The 16,565-nt window shown below is 36.4% G+C and overlaps 1 protein-coding gene and 1 long non-coding RNA gene across 7 annotated transcripts in view; one reads left to right on the forward strand and one right to left on the reverse strand.

The window, feature by feature from the left end:
* Positions 1 to 16,565, forward strand: part of LOC106090482 (histone-lysine N-methyltransferase, H3 lysine-79 specific) — a 154,576-nt gene that overhangs the window by 106,158 nt on the left and 31,853 nt on the right. The gene's annotated exons all lie outside the window — the stretch shown is intronic.
* On the reverse strand, positions 9,488 to 13,072 carry LOC106090486 (uncharacterized). The gene is made up of 3 exons (XR_001221834.2): positions 12,983 to 13,072; positions 10,437 to 10,608; positions 9,488 to 9,609 (listed from the first exon to the last, which is right to left on the reverse strand). It is a non-coding gene; the product is annotated as an uncharacterized LOC106090486 (long non-coding RNA).

The raw sequence follows: 16,565 nt of genomic DNA on the forward strand, positions 1-16,565 counted from the left end.
CTCTGTATGAAAGCCCAAGATTGTCCATTTATTCTACGAAAGTGTAAGCTAATGGCACAACCAATTAACATCATTTACCACTTTATATTTTTATCTGCCCATGCTCTGCCATTCAAAGCTTGAGAGCAGTGCGAACACCGAGTGGTGGGTTTCGCACTCACAGCGGCTTGTTATTGTTGTTAATCGAACTGAAAAGTCGCTTTACAACTCAAACAAACTCACCACTCGGTATTCACACAGCTTTGAATGACAGAGCATGGGCAGAATATATATAAAGTGGAAGTAAATGAGACCAATTGGGCGTGTCATTAAAAGTCTAAACCCAATCATAGAGTCAAGAGTCAGCGCCACGTAGTTTTACATGCATTTTGAATGGGAAAGCAAAAACCGCCGCGACTAGAGTCGGAGTCCAGCGTTAAGACGCTGAAATAGATTATTTTCTAATTTGGCAGCGATGCCACGTTCGTTCATGAAAATTCGTTATGTTGTCAACAATTTTCAGAGAACTTTACTTAAAATATGGTAACTTCACGTGAAAAATGTATATGTTTACAAAACAGATCCAAAAAATATACACATCTTTTAAGTGAAAAACTTGCAATTCAGTGTAATTTACAATATCAAAAGTGTAAAAACTATAATAATTACATAACTCACAACTTTTCCACCAGTCCGGCTTTTTCTCTTTCATCCCTCGACTCTAGACTCTGGACTCTGGCAATTTTTTTAATCTAACTCCTGACTCTTTGGTTAGGTTTTGACTCTAACATGGAAATAGGACGATTCTAACCCGGCACCTACACCTAAATAGTGGCGTACACTAAATATCATGTATATTCATGAACGCTAATATTTATGAAAACTGTGCGCAACTTCACTCATAAAACAGCTGATTGCCTTCATAAAAGCAAATTTTGTTTGGAAATGTGTATTTTGTTTGCGTACTCGTTTTTGTATGTAAAACAAGGATGATCGAGAGACCGGTTTACATGGGAGCTATATCAGGTTATATACTGATTTTGGCACAGCTTTTGGAAATCATAACAAAACACTACATGCAAAATTTCAGCCAAATCGGACAATTTGGGACTTGTAAGGGCGATCGGTTTATATTGGGGCTATATCAGGTTATAGACCGATTTGGACCGTATTTGGCACAATTGTTGAAGTCATAACATAAAAATTAACACCGGTATTAACAAAACATAATGCAGCTTTAAATTTGGTTTATTTTTCACTTCTATAAAGGAATTAAAAACAGTTGATTGGAATTTGAAACGTATTAAATTAATTTTTGTTTGTTTTATTTTCCAAGTTCCGTATATGAACATATTCGATTTAAAATGTAAAAAGTGGAACACTTTAAAAATGTTGTCCCGTATAAGTATAACATTTTTTTTCAGTATCGAAATCGCCATAAGACTCTGGAGAGGATACTGGTCGTAAGACCTGTAATGTTTCTGAAGATAAACTCGAATATAACTAGTCGAGACGAAAATCGTAAAACGCCCCCTATACGTGAGATTATGAACTAATTTTTTTCTGAAAAGTGTCCCCCAATAGTCGAATGGACAAAACTGGTCGTCCCTAATTTGGCCATAGGTAGGTCTTTTGTTCATCTACCCATCAATGTAAGCTATTAGTCCAAAAAGATCTCTTAACCAGGTCAAATGGTTTTTTATAGAAAAAAATTTGCTTCCGGAGAGAAATGTGGCCACATAAAAAAGATGGTCCTTTAAAATTTGTTCAGCTGACAGGTCTCAAAATCCTCCATCCAGTCATTAAGCTATTTCTTCACAAAGATCTCCTAACGAGGCAGAATATGACCATTTATAGAAAAAATTGCTCTTGGAGAGAAATGTGCCAAATGGAAAAAGATGGCCCTTCCAAATTTGGTCAGCGGACAGGTTTTGAGATGCTCTATCCATTCAAGAAAATGGAAATCCTTTTTATTCCGCGTTCTAAAATATTGCCGTCACCACATGGCAGATTACCTAAGGTAAGGTATTTCACATGTTACACTAGGAGGCACTAGGAGGGGATAAACACAGTTGAAAATATTTTCTGATGTCTCGCCAAGATTTAAGTTAAGCGTCAAAGTAAGGCGCGCTGAACTCTGAGTTACACATTGCTGAAACAAAAAGTGGGTAGGTCCCATGAACATTAAGGCTGTAAAAATATGCCTCAATGTTTATGGGGCCTTTCTACTTGTAGTTTCTGCCATAGTTCTTTTTAGAATATTTGTGATTGTCAGTAGTGAATACTGTATTGTCACGTATTATTTTTCTACTGTCATGATGCAAAAGTCTCCCCTTTTAAGAAAAATTTTTTAAACTTAAATTAGCCCCCAAAACTTTTTCAATTTGCTTGGGTTTATATCCTTTGTATTTTATTCCTTTTTTGCATGTCAAAACATATGTTGTAACGTCAGATTATATGTATGTCACATTGGAAATCCGCAAAAAAAGAAAACAAAAAAAAAAATAAACTAAAACCATTAAAATCGCTATCGTCTGCGTCATCATTTAAAATCAACATGCGTGCGTCCGAGCTGCCTCTTTTTATTTTGCCATGGACACATGTGATACTGGTTAGTTGGTTGTTTGGACGTCATGCACTTATGCAAATGCCACATGAATACAATGACCGCAAAAAGCGAAATGAGAGATGATAAAAGTTTACAATAACAAAATAGGTTAAATAAAATACAAAGACAATATAGAACAGTGAATTTCAAAGCAAGTGATAGAGTGAGAGTAAGAATAAATGAAACAAGCAAGAGCGTGCTAAGTTCGGCCGGGCCGAATCTTATAAACCATTCACCATGGATCACATTTGTCGCGTTCTATGCGCGGTATCTCTTTTTAGGCAAACAAAGAATATTGAATGAGAACTGTTATGCTATTGGAGCTATATGAAGTTATAGTCCGATTCGGACCATAAATGAATGCTGAACATTGTAGAAGTCATTGTGTAATATTTCAGTTCATTCAGAAAGGAATTGCGCCTTGTAGGGGCTCAAAAAGCAAAATCGGGAGATAGGTTTATATAGAAGCTGTATCAAGCTATTTGCGATTCAGACCATATTAGACACGTATGTTGATGGTCATGAGAGAAGCCGTTGTACAAACTTTCTGCCAAATCGGATTAGAATTCCGCCCTCTAGAGGCTCAAGAAGTCAAAACCCAAGATCGGTTTATATGACAGCTATATCAAAACATGGACCGATTTGAACCATACTTGGTGCAGTTGTTGGAAGTGATACCAAAACACCACTTGCAAAATTTCATTCAAATCGGATAAGAATTGCGACTTGCGGTTTATATGGCAGCTATATCAAAACATGGACCGATTTGGCCCATTTATAATCCCAACCGACCTACACTAATAAAAAGTATATGTGCAAAATTTCAAGCGGCTAGCTTTACTCCTTCGAAAGTTAGCGTGCTTTCGACAGACAGACGGATGGACGGACATGGCTAGATCGACTTAAAATGACATCAAGAATATATATACTTTATGGGGTCTCAGACGCATATTTCGAGGTTTTACAAATAGATCGGCGAAATTAGTATACCCCCATCCTATTATGGAGTGTATAAAAATGAAAAATAGACTGACGGATATTTCCATTAAGGCAAGAAAATTGACTTCTGCGATATTAGCAAGTTTAGTTCGATTCAAGTTTTAACGAAATTATAAAGGGGGTACTTTTTTATACTCGCCACCATTGACACTACAATGGCCGTTTGACTTCCTCTGGGTACCTAGAAATCAAACATTATATATGATGGGGCTGAAATTTGCTACGTAAAATACACTTATGTGGAACACAGGTAATATCTTCACAAAATATTGCTCAAGTATATGAATTTCACAGAAAATTTTATTATTTTTAAATTTCATAGAATTTCGACATTTAATGTTAAAATCTATAAAGACGAACAATATTTTTCTCATATAGGTATCTGATATATGTAGCTTCCATATGAACCATATATTCCATACGGTCCCAAGAAGCTTTAAGTTTAGTTAAATTTTTTAGAAATCATGGCTGAATGATAAGAGGTTAAGACACTTGCCGAAAACAGAAAGTGGAAAGGCCCCATAAACATTAAGTATATCAAAATGAGCCGATTAAAAATTAAACAAATAGAACAAAACAAAAATCAAGAAAAGACAAGTACTGTCATAAATTACAAAAAATGTACGTCGACTGATCGCTTTACACAATCTTATTAAGTGAATCCTGGTCAGAAATGTACGTAAAGCACACATGGGCCCTTTAACTAAGTTAATTTGCCTAAATATCATTAGAATACATGGTGGTGGGGTTCCAAGATTCGGCCCGGCCGAACGTAGCACTTCTTTTCTTCTTTTTCTTTTAAATAATTTATATACAAATGAATTTTGTCCTTTCATTATAACCATAGATATATGTATGTGTTTTTTGCTTCAAAATATTTTTGTAAAAAAAATCAAAACAAAACAATTTAAACCTTCCTTATAACCACTCACTGTTTGTTTTTTATTTAATATTTTTTTTAATGAAAGCCTACGCCGCTACACATGAATCTTGTCACTGTACTGTACTGAAAAAGATAAGAAGAAAATGTATTATCTAAAGACAAACAAAATAAAAGCTAAAATTAATGACAAAAGTGCTCTACTCTATTAGATGGGGCCACAGAGTAATTCAACAAAAAGTAGGTCGCATTTGGACATTAACACCACCTGCGTTATCAGTGTCTAAGACAAAAAGAAAACCAAAAAAAAACAGGGCATAGAATTCATTTCATTGTAGTGGGATTTTAGAATAGTTGCCAACCAACAGTAGAGGCTTAAAAGAATTTTCATTGAAAGGGGAGTTGGCAACCCTACAAAAATTGTTTGCTTTAAAAAACGGAGTTATTTTTAATAAATCATGGGAAAAGAATAGATATTTGTTTTTAAAAATTTAACGTTTCAAAAATACATACTGAAATCTATATCTTAACGCTCCCACCGGCTTCTCCTATCCCTTTAAAATTTGTAAACTACTTTAAAAATTTTAATCTCTATATGCCTACATTTGTATGAATTGTAAGCTCGTGTAAAACCGTTATGTGGGCGTTTGGGGGCTATTGTTGAAAAAAGGCCTCAACTGCAGCAAAATTAAAGTGAAAAAAGTTTTCCTGCTGCACACATTTGAAATGTGGAACACACGTATTAATGGCCTCTTTTTACTTATTTACCATTTTTTTCTCCTTCTTTACAACATTTGCTGCAATTAATGCAGTTTGTAGATGAACTAAATCGCCGGAAAGGGGCGGAGAACATACATGCGAGTGTGTAGAAATAAAACATTTTGTGTTTGCCTTAAAAAGTAGGACGAATATGAAAAAGTGTATTTTAAGCTTTAAGGTAAATTGGAAATGGTCTATTTCTAAAGATACATCATAGTATAGTTATATCATATGTACTCTAAAGGCAATTATTAGGTTAACCCATTTGTTATGAAATCGTGCCTATATTCTTTTACATAAAAAAAAGTATTCTGGCCAATCAGGGTACTTTGAACAAGGTAACGTGAAAGGAGTGTAGAGGAGAAGCTAAAGTCTCAGATCAGACCTTCAGACTTGAGGGGGAGATGAAGAATATATAAAGAAACAAGTTGGTCGATTATTTAAGATTTTTCCTTATTCGTAGGATTTTAGCAATAAAAACGAGCCAAAGAAAAATAACTTTAAAATAAAGACGCTATCTTTAAATTTGATTTCATATTTACTATAACCAATGAAAACGATCATCCGTTTTAAATTTTGATGGTTAATTGATTCTTATTTTAAATCACAGATGACTGTCCAATATTATTTTTTTAACTTGCCATCTTAACCTAAAAAAAGTAAAAAACGATACATTTTAAGACGCTCTTTCTTGTGAAGCTAGTTTGAGTTTTATAACAAGACCAAAGGAAATTTTTCCTTAATAAGTTGAAAAATTATTTATCTTTAAATTAAAGGTCACCGTAGCGCAGAGGTTAGCATATCCGCCTATCACGCTGAATGCCTGTGTTCGAATCCGGCCGCGAAAAGTGGAAAAAATTTAAGCGGTTGTTGTAGCCACATTCGAATGAGGAGGTGACAATTCTCGTCAAGCTCCTGTAGGCAAGCAAGCTCGTTCCGGTCCAAGGCCGGACTGAACGCCTGTGATTTGAATCCGGGAGCGAGCAACGAAAAAATTTTTGAGCGGTTGTTGTAGCCACATTCGAATGTGGAGGTGGCAATCCCCGTCAAGCTCCTCTAGGTGAGCAATCTCGTTCCGGTCCAAAGGACCGATCGCCGTGGGAACATGGTGGCCAATGGTTATTTAAAGGCGCCAATAACTCGCCATGTAGTATTGAGCATCATAGACAGTCGGTATTTATGCGAGGCTCGGTGCCGCCCGGCCTCTCACTGAGACTCTCACCTCGATAACGTTGATTGTCCGCGACTGCAGTTTCAGCTACTCTATATGAAGCATTCCAACATCCACAACCTGTGAAACGCCCGGTAGTTCGCAGCTAAGCTTCTCGTGACAGCAATAAAAACCACACGTACCTCAAAGTTCCAGCGTGTGTGGTGCTCACAGCTATCCCATGCCGTGATTTTAAGCACTGGATTTTTATGCTGGCGACATTTGTGAGCTATTTTGCCATATAAAAAATTCTCCGTAAAGAGGTGTCGCATTGTAGTACGCCGTTCGAACTAGGCTATAAAAATGGCGCCCCTTATCGTTGTGCTTAAAAATTTGAATCGGACAGCACTCAGTGATATTTGAGAAGTTTGCCCCTGTTCCTTACTGGAATGTTAATGAACAAACTTGCATTTTTATCTTTGGCTCTTTTTAAATAAGGAAAAAAATTGTCAGTTTAGGAAGAAAATAGCAAGCATGCACCTCTCCGACAAGCCAACATGTATGTGGAGGCGCATAATTCCACGGGGAAAACTACTGGCGTAGAGTAATTTTTGTTGTTGCAGTCACATTTATATGTAGAGGTGGCGATCCTCGTCCAGCTCTATTGGTGAGGAAGCTTGTTCCGGTCCAAATGACCAATCGCCTCAGCAACGTTATGGCCATTGGTTATTTAACGGCGTCAATAACTCGCCTTGCCATATCGAGTATCATAGGCATTCATCATAATGCGGAAATGCCATGCGCGCCGGCATATGACTTCTTATAATTTCTGTAATAGTGCTCAGTGACCTCTTATCAAAAGCCAGCTATTCCTTCTTTCTACGTCCGTTGACATAGGGCAGTTCAGCATTCATGTACAGATCCCCGTCTTGCCACAAACTCTGCACTGCCCATATCCTCTAGAATTTTCAGTAGTTCGACAATGGGCATATCTGTAAGGCCAGCGATTGGTTCGCTTCTAATGGACAAGAATTTCCTCACATATTTGTCCGCTTTTTTTTCATTTCCTTTCGTCCCCCTTCTCATTTCGCGGAATAAAATTATAAAAATTTCGCCATGCACTTCAACTTCCACTCTTCTTCAATCCAAACCCTGGAGAGCTGCTATCTTTTCCATATAAATTCTAAGTTGAGAAGGCAGAACCCTCTCCCTTAAAGACCGTACACACGTCCGGCAGACTCAGCGGCATATCATCCCTGATATCATCTTGGAGCGCTAAGTGAAGACTGAGTTCTCACCTTTCTAAAACTCACCGTCCGTCTCCCAATCAGCTGAACATTCGTGATCTCGCTGATCGTCGGCAGAAATTTGACGAGTGCGGAGCACAAGCTCCGTCTTACTAGAGTTAGTCCTCAACCCATTTCTCGTAACCCATCTCGACAGTCTCTTTCCAAGATATTGCAGATCGTCGACAAATAATTGCCTTGAATAGAGCGTCTCCATCTACATTTTCACCGCCTCTTAGCTGCTATTGGTGTAAATTCCGTCCTCTCACCTTAGAGAGCTTAGCGTGCTGGGTAGCACTTCGTGTTACCTAGGTGCTCCACTAGCGCCTTTCAACTCCACAGAATTTCACCAATAAACTTATCTTCGCCCTCCTCGTCCTTCTGGAAACTGCCTTTGGTTTAATGACAAACGTCCCAGCTATCTGCCACATTCTCTCTTTGCCTTTTTAGAAAGCCTCCAATTTTTTTCTTGAGTACTTTACCTTCAGTAGCGGTGTCTGCCTGTGTAGCAACCTCTGAGTGCCAGCTCACTTTCTACAAGTACATTAGAATAAAAATCGTGATAGTAATAGTTAGTGACAGTGGCAATAATATCTACTACCACTTGAAAGAATGGTTCATTTCATGGCTGAATAATAGAAGGTTGGGTCAATTGCCGAAAACAGAAAGTGGAAAGGCTCCATGAACATAAAGGAAGCCAAAATGTGCCTATTAAAAAATGACACAATTAAGAAAAAACGTAAACAAAGAATGAGTGGAAAAAGAGAACAAGTTAATATCCCAAATGGCAAGTACATTACTTTATTTTAATTGGCTATGACAGAATATTTGTTCCACTAGCCAAACGTAGAATAGCGTTCCAAGCGCCTCGATCTTCTGCGCTCATTCTAAAATCTCTGACACCAAGTTTCGAGGTGTCTCCCATAACTTGATCTTTCCATCGGGCTTTTAGTCTTCCCATGGCAAGTACATAGGTACTGTCAAAAATTAAAAAAAAATGCAATTGTTTTCATAATTACTCATACCGTTTTTTATCTATAATGAGTATTAATTATATGAAATATACAGGTGAGCGCAAGCTATCAGCAACACTTTTGTGCATTCAGAAATTCCACGGCAGCCAAGCGTCATGCTATGAATGTATACACAAATGCAATTGAATGTAAAATGCAAATAAATGACTGAATAAAACAAAGGCCAGAAAAATAAACACATCTCGGTTTGTGTATTTTTGCAACTTATCAGGGCCTTAAATTAATTTTCTAAAATAGGAACAACGTGTAAATATGTACAGTGTATTGTAAGAAGTGTATTATGCAATACAAACTTACTAATTAGTTTTATCTGTAATTCAAGCACTTGGCCACAGGTTGTTTGACTTAAAAATGAGGAAATTGCAATACATTTGCAGAACCTTGAAACCTGGTAAAACTACGCGAAGATAGCAGTAATTCCAATTCAAAGTAAAAAACTTAGTACAGTCAAGCAAAAGTGTGCCGAGTTTTAAGAATTTGACCGTTATTGCGATTTCTGCTATGCTACTCTGTTTCAACGCGTTATCTCCATGCCATATATAGAAAATAACTTTTATGTATTTTAAGTATTCAAATCTAATGGTGGAAAGGCCCCTTTATCCCAAATTGAAATATTGTAATAACTGGAAAAGCAACAGCTGATTTGTTATGCCTTTAAGTTCCTTTCTATGTTTTGATGTTGAACACCTGTCTCTGCCTTATCCTTTTTTTTGTCATGGTTTTACAGAACTTTAACAAAAATATTGTTTTAATTTGATATTGTTAATTAACTTTTTTATTCTAGTTCTTATTTTCATATCTACCAAAAGTACTATACAATTTTGTTTAACTATTTCTTAATAATTATGTACTGCCACTTCAGCAATTAAGTTTTGTGGTTTCATACACACACACATAGATTCCATTTAATATTGCTGGATTGCATTGCATTGCACACGTATGACAGAAATCATTGAAAATATGAAAAAAACATTTGTTGAGTTTTTTTTAGTTTGTCATTATATTACAGTCAATTTGTGTATCATTTGATGCCTGCTAATATAATACTAATGTGTATGTTTGCAAATTACACTTTGTATTTGTATGAGTGTACCACCACCCAGCGGGAAAGTTGAGCAGTAAAAGTTGCTTCTAAAAGGCCTTATTTTGGAAACACAAGACATGCCAGAGGCCTTCCCTACTCTTTGCTATTTAACAAGGTGTGTTCAAAAATATAAGGCCTTGCCTTCTCATATCCAAAAGTAGGGCTTATAAAGGGCCGTATGCAGAAGCAGGTTTTAAAAGTGTAAGACAACAGTAATGCTCTCTTTGAGAGCATTTTTGAGAAAGACAACTTAATTTAAAATGTTTCTCTTTAGACTGGAATCTCCGAAAATCTATTGTTAGAATGAGAATTTTATTTTTACTTTTCTTTTTTGCCATCGCCGGGCCCTTTGTTTACTAAACCGATGTGCTATTTTCTGGGCTACCGAACCATAACGTCGTTATAAGCCTAATATATGTCGACTTCCTTTTTGTTTTATATTTTCTTTTGTTTACTTGTGCAAAGACATGATGAACTCAAAGCTAAGAATTGCCATTATAGAAGGTGATTTTGGACGAAGTAAATTTGGAAAGTGAAAAAGATTCAATACAAAGTAGGGATTGTTTGAGCTAAGGTTTCCAAATGCGGGTCTTTCTCAACTTTCCCGCTGGGCAATTTTGTTGATTGCAGTTTATGTTACATATAAATAATACTTACATACGTACATACATTTTAGTGCTATATTTTATTGCTTTTTTTTGCACTCGTCAAGCATTTTCATTTTTGTGTTTTTCGTTTAGTTTCTCTCTATCATCTACAGCTAAAACATGACGTTGAAGTTTGAAATAGTCTCACTAGGTTTTTGACCTTGACATAAAATAGCAATACACTAGAGAGAGAGGGAGAGCTTGAGCAAAAACAAATGTTGCAAAATAGAACAAAATAAAAATAGTCATAATTACAAAAATATGTTTGTACGCGTATGTATTAACATACATAGCAAAGCACAATTATAGATTGTCTGTACATGGGTACATACAGACGAACACTGACACACAAGACTTCGAGATATTCCGACACTAATTGATTGGAAATAGTTGCACATAATGTTACGTACGAACCTACCACCACCTTCTTGCCTTGCACTTTTGCCACAAGTTTCATATGGGTGTTAATATTTTAACGATTTTCAGAGCATTCTTTGCACTTTTTACACAAATATTACCCTGTTTGCTCAAAACAAAGTAAAAGTCAACCAAGTTTTGTGGTTTTACCCACCATACTATTTCCTCGCCATGGCATATGACTGGGCTAGACCCAAAGGTGTCAAAGTTAAGCCAGAGAAGACTAAAATATGCCTGTTCACTAGGAAGACGAAGGTGGGCCATTTTAACGCACCACGTTTCCTCAATAAGACGATTTCGATATCTGCCAAGGTGTGATCTAGGATAGGAAACTTTATTGGAAGTGTCACATTCAGAAGCGTACTGAGAAGACTCACAATTGTTTGGCACTATGAAGACGGACCGTTGGCTCGAAATGGGGCCTGAATCCAAGGATAGTCTACTGGTTCTACTTACGCCTCAGTAGTTTGGTGGACTGCAACATAAGGACTATACAAAAGGTTCAGAGAACATGTTGTCTTGGCATAGGCGGAGCGAACACTCCCACCAGGGCACTGGAGACTATTATAGATATCCGACCCACTGACATACAAATTAAGTGTGAGGCATCCACTGCGGCTATGAGACTTAAGGCGATGGGAGAATGGATTGAGGATAGGAGCAGCTCATATCATGGCGGTATCATGGTCATCTGCACAGTCTTGGATTGACGGAACCTTAGTATTGCCATCTGGAAGATCATGTTACACGGTTGGATCAAAACTAGAGGACAGAGTGGGCCTGGGAGTATACATTGAGAACCCAGGGGCTGAGATCTGTTTTAGACTGCCTGACCATAAAATGGTCCTCCAGGCGGAGATACGGGCGATCACGGAATGCGTGAAGTGCTGTGGTACTAACGCGAGGACGTCGAGTGTGAACATCTTTACGGACAGTAAAATTGTCATAAGGGCAATAACAACCAGGACGGTAAGGTCACGAACAGTCTTGCAGTGCAAGAAGGAGATTAACGCCTTCTCTGAGAATTGAAAAATTCGCATCGTTTGGGTCCGGGCCATAACGGAGTAAGGGGAAATTAAAGGGCAGATGATATGGTGGTGAAGGCCTGAGGATTGCCGTCAATAAACTTAGTTAACCCGAAGCCTTTCGGGTCGACGCAGTCCGAGTTAAAGGATTAGGCGACGAATGCGCATGCAACATTGTGGAACAGCGAAACGGTCGGTAGGACGGCGAAAATCCTATGGGGGGATCCAGATCGTGAGAAGACGAGGTTTTTACTGAAAGGAAGCAAGAAGGAGGTCAGTATAGCTATTGGGATCATAACGGGACACATAAGACAACTAGCTCACTTATGTAAAATCGGTGCGGCAAGTGATAGCATGTGTAGGACATGCGGGGAAGATGATGATACGTTGGAGCATTTCCTTTGTCATTGCCGGGCTTTCGCGTCTAACAGATACCAGCACTTAGGTGAAGTAGCACGGAATTCCTAACTTAAAAATTTCTTTTTAGAGGTTACTTTATAGTTTTTGGAGCGCACAACAAGCCGACTACAGACATTGGTGTATGTCCATAGTGGCATGGGGCGGATTAATATCTGCACCCTCTTTTCAACCTAACCTAATCATATATGAGTTCTCGGGACCTGAATAAAATATGATCGAGACCAGCCCCTATTAAGATATAACTACGTATATAGTAGTGGAGTTATAAAAAATAGGATGATTATTATATCCCTGTTTAATTTAATCCAGATTTGGTTATAGGTGCCATATAGAAAGAATTCTCGAGCGCATTTATTATCCGATTTCGTTGAAATTTGACGCAGTGACTTATGTTAGGCTTTTCGATATCCGTGTCCTTTATGGTTCGGATAGGTTTATTTTTGGATATAGCTGCCAAAAAGACCAAAATTTTGTTCTACAAAATTGAACAGTGACTTATATTTATTAGACCACTTAATGTCCTTGCCGAAATTGGGTGCATAAGTTATCCGGATTATGACAAAAGAGGGTTTACATATATTCCCGAGGTGGTGGGTATCCAAAGTTCGGCCCGGCCGAACTTAATGCCTTTTTATTTGTTAATACTCAAATCTTCCTTTCTTACGCAATTCTCATTTCCATTACCTCTACTCACATTGGCGAAAAAAATGAAGTATTTGAATATGTAACATAAATTATCAAATTTTTCTAATTTTATATAAATTATAATTTTTTTCGTAATTTTCTTGTCAAATCTAAATTTATTATTAAAATTGTCAAAAATAAAGCACATCCACATTGTATCTATAGTTACAGTTTTGTGATTACAAGATCTATTTATTTCCAAACCTTTTGTATATATTAGAAAAATTCTCGTGAATGCCATTCATAACGTGATTTATCCGGCATTGTGCAATATTTTCATGGTCATGCAAATTGTTTATTTTATATTTTTTTTTTTTTGCTTATTTCTTGTTTGCTATTATTACAAAACTTGCAAAACTCGCAGCAGCTATAGCAACAAATTATATATAAAAGCAACAACAATGTAACTTGTAAGCAAAAACAATGCAATATAGAATGAAATGGTATTACTGCCAACACAACGAAAAATGATTTTATACACTTTGCCATACAAAATGGAAATGCACAACAATGAGACAGGCAACCATGTTTAGCAGCGCGATAGATGGTCAAGGTCAAGTCTAAATATATTTTGTTCAATGTATTCATTACTGATTAATAATATGGAAGTTTATAAGGAAATGATTATTACAAACGAAAGATGATAATTATATGTAGTGTTTGCAATACATATACATCAAAAGAAATGTATAAATTAAATGAAATTAAAATACTCATACTAGTTTTGGTTATATACAAAAATTAAATAATTTATGAGTTTTCATAGCTTAGTTTTATAAAAAAACAAATTTCAATAATAAAGTGTCATAAAGCTTTACAGAAATGGGGGTACTATTCAATATCGATTTATCTTTGAATAACATAATAGAATCCGGTTATAATCATCATGTAAGCGAAGGAATTTGTTAAAATTTTTGTTTATCAAAACTTTGAGAAATATAACCACTACGTGTGAAGGTCCACTAGTAATTTGCTGAGTTTAAGGCTTTCGATATAGTTATGAAAAACGAATATCTTTATTGGTATTAACTTATTTACATCGAGTTAGTTGTACCAACATCATTTGAATTGAATTATTTTTCACACCAACTCATCGATATTAATAGTGGTTTTTAGCGATGGAATGAAGTACGGTGTTAACGGTAACGGAAGGAGTAAAGCTAGTGTAGGTCAGTTGGGATAATAAATGGTGTGGGTCAGTTGGGATAGTAAATGTTTTGATATAGCTGCCATATAAACTGATCTTAGGTATTGACTTCTTGAGCCTCTAGAGGGCGTAATTCTCGTCCGATTTCACTGAAATTTTGCACGTAGTGTTTTGGTATTACTTCCAATGATTCAAATCGGTTCATAATCTGGTATAGCTGTGCTAACTATGATTCAAATCGGTTCATAATCTGATATAGCTGTCATATAAACCGATCTTGGATCTTGACTTTTTGAGCCAATAGAGCGCGCAATTCTCATCCGATTAGGCTGAAATTTTGCATGAGGTGTTTTGTTATGACTTCCAATGATTCAAATCGGTTTATAATCTGGTATAGCTGCCATATAAACCGATCTTGGATCTTGACTTCTTAAGCCAATAGTGCGCGCAATGCTCAACCGATTAGGTTGAAATTTTGCACGTAGTGTTTTGTTACGACTTCCAATAACCGTGCTAAGTATGGCGCAAATCGGTACATACTCTTATATAGCTGCCATATGAACCGATCTGGGATCTTGACTTCTTGAGCCTCTAGAGGGCGCAATTCTTATCTGATTTGGCAGGTATTTTGTACAACGGCTTCTCTTATGACTTTCAACATACGTGTCTAATATGGTCTGAATCGATCAATAGCTTGATACAGCTCCCATATAAACCTATCTCCCGATTTTGCTTCTTGAGCCTCTACATGGCGCAATTCTTATCCTAATGAACTGAAATATTACACAATGACTTCTACAATGTTCAGCATTCATTTATGGTCCGAATCGGACAATAACTTGTTTCTTTTATATTTTTTAATTTTATCTAACTTTTCATACTTTACTTCTTTTATAACTTTATTTGGCACAAAACGATATGGAAAAACATATCTGTTAATTAATGGTTACACGTTTCTTTGTAAACGGTAATAGATAGACGCCATTTATTGTAAAAAATCAATTGACTTTGATTTTTTAGCCATGACTGATGGTTATGTGTACATGTGATGTGATTACAATGACCATACATCAGATGTGTCATGTAAACTCTGCATTAAGTAGAACTAGCGTGTATACTCGATTAATCGTTATTCGATTATTAATGACCTTTCAAATAATCGAAAAATTTACAATTATTCACCCAGAAAAATTGGTCTGCTCATATCAGCAAATGCTGTATGTTGGTATTAAATTAAAAATTTTAAACTTTTGAATAAATTATTCTAAAATTTTTGAACTTCTAAAAACTGCTGCAGACTTTCTGCTGTTACAGCAAACATTTTTGCTGTTTCTACTAAAAAATTACTATGCTGTTTCTACTAACAAATTTCAAATAAGCAAATAATCGAAAAATTTAGAACGGTTAATGGATTAATCGTTTGCATGTCATACATTTTTAAAGTATCAGGTTTAGTGCTGAAAAGCCTGTTGTTTGCTTAAAATTACTGCTGCTTAATTATGAAGGGGATTTTAGAAGAAACAAGTGCTTTGAATGACATTTTCAAATAGAAAAACACCAGTCATAGAAAAACACCACATCCAAAATTTCAGGCAAATAAATTAATAATTGCGCCTTCCAGAGGCTCAAAAAGTCAAACTGTGAGATCGGTTTATATGGCAGCTATATCAGGTTATATACCGATTTAAACCATACTTGGAACAGTTGTTGGAAGTCATACCAAAACGACATATGTAAAATTTCAACCATGTTGGATAAGAATTGTGCCCTCTAGAAGCCCAAGAAGTCTAATCGGGAGATCGGTTAATAAGGTGGCTATATCAGGATATGGACAGATTTAGACCATTTAGACACTGTTGTTGGAAGTCAAAACAAAACACTTCACGCAAAATTTCGGATAAATCTGATAAGAATTGCGCCCTCTAGAAGCTCAAGAAGTCAAGACTCAAGATCGGTTTAAATGTCAGCCGTATCAGGTTATTACCCATATTTAGTAAAAGTTGTTAAAAGTCATACAAACTTTTTTTACAGCAGACTTGTTTACACAAAGCAGCAGATTTTGTTAGTTGAAAGACCGGTAAGAAATGTTTGCTAATATAGCAGCCCTATGTTTGCTGAACAGCAGTAATGTCTGCTTTTTCATTTTTAGCAGACAAAAACTGCTGTTTTAGCAAACATTTTGCTGTTTTAAATAACAAATTTGGTTGAGTGTATAGAACAATCTGCCGATTTAAGGTCTTTGGTGTGAAAAGCCACATCTATTATCCGATTTCGCTGAAAGTTGACACAGTGATTTATGTTAGGCTTTTTGACAGCTGTGTCCTATATGTTTCAGATCGGTCTATACTTGGATATTGCTGCCAAAAAGACCAATATTGTGGTGTCTTACATATATACCCATGGTGGTGGGTGCCCAAAGTTCGGCCCAGCCGAACTTAATGCCTTT

The sequence above is a fragment of the Stomoxys calcitrans genome, chromosome 2 (genome assembly GCF_963082655.1).
Source record: "Stomoxys calcitrans chromosome 2, idStoCalc2.1, whole genome shotgun sequence".
Classification (NCBI taxonomy): Eukaryota; Metazoa; Arthropoda; class Insecta; order Diptera; family Muscidae; genus Stomoxys; species Stomoxys calcitrans.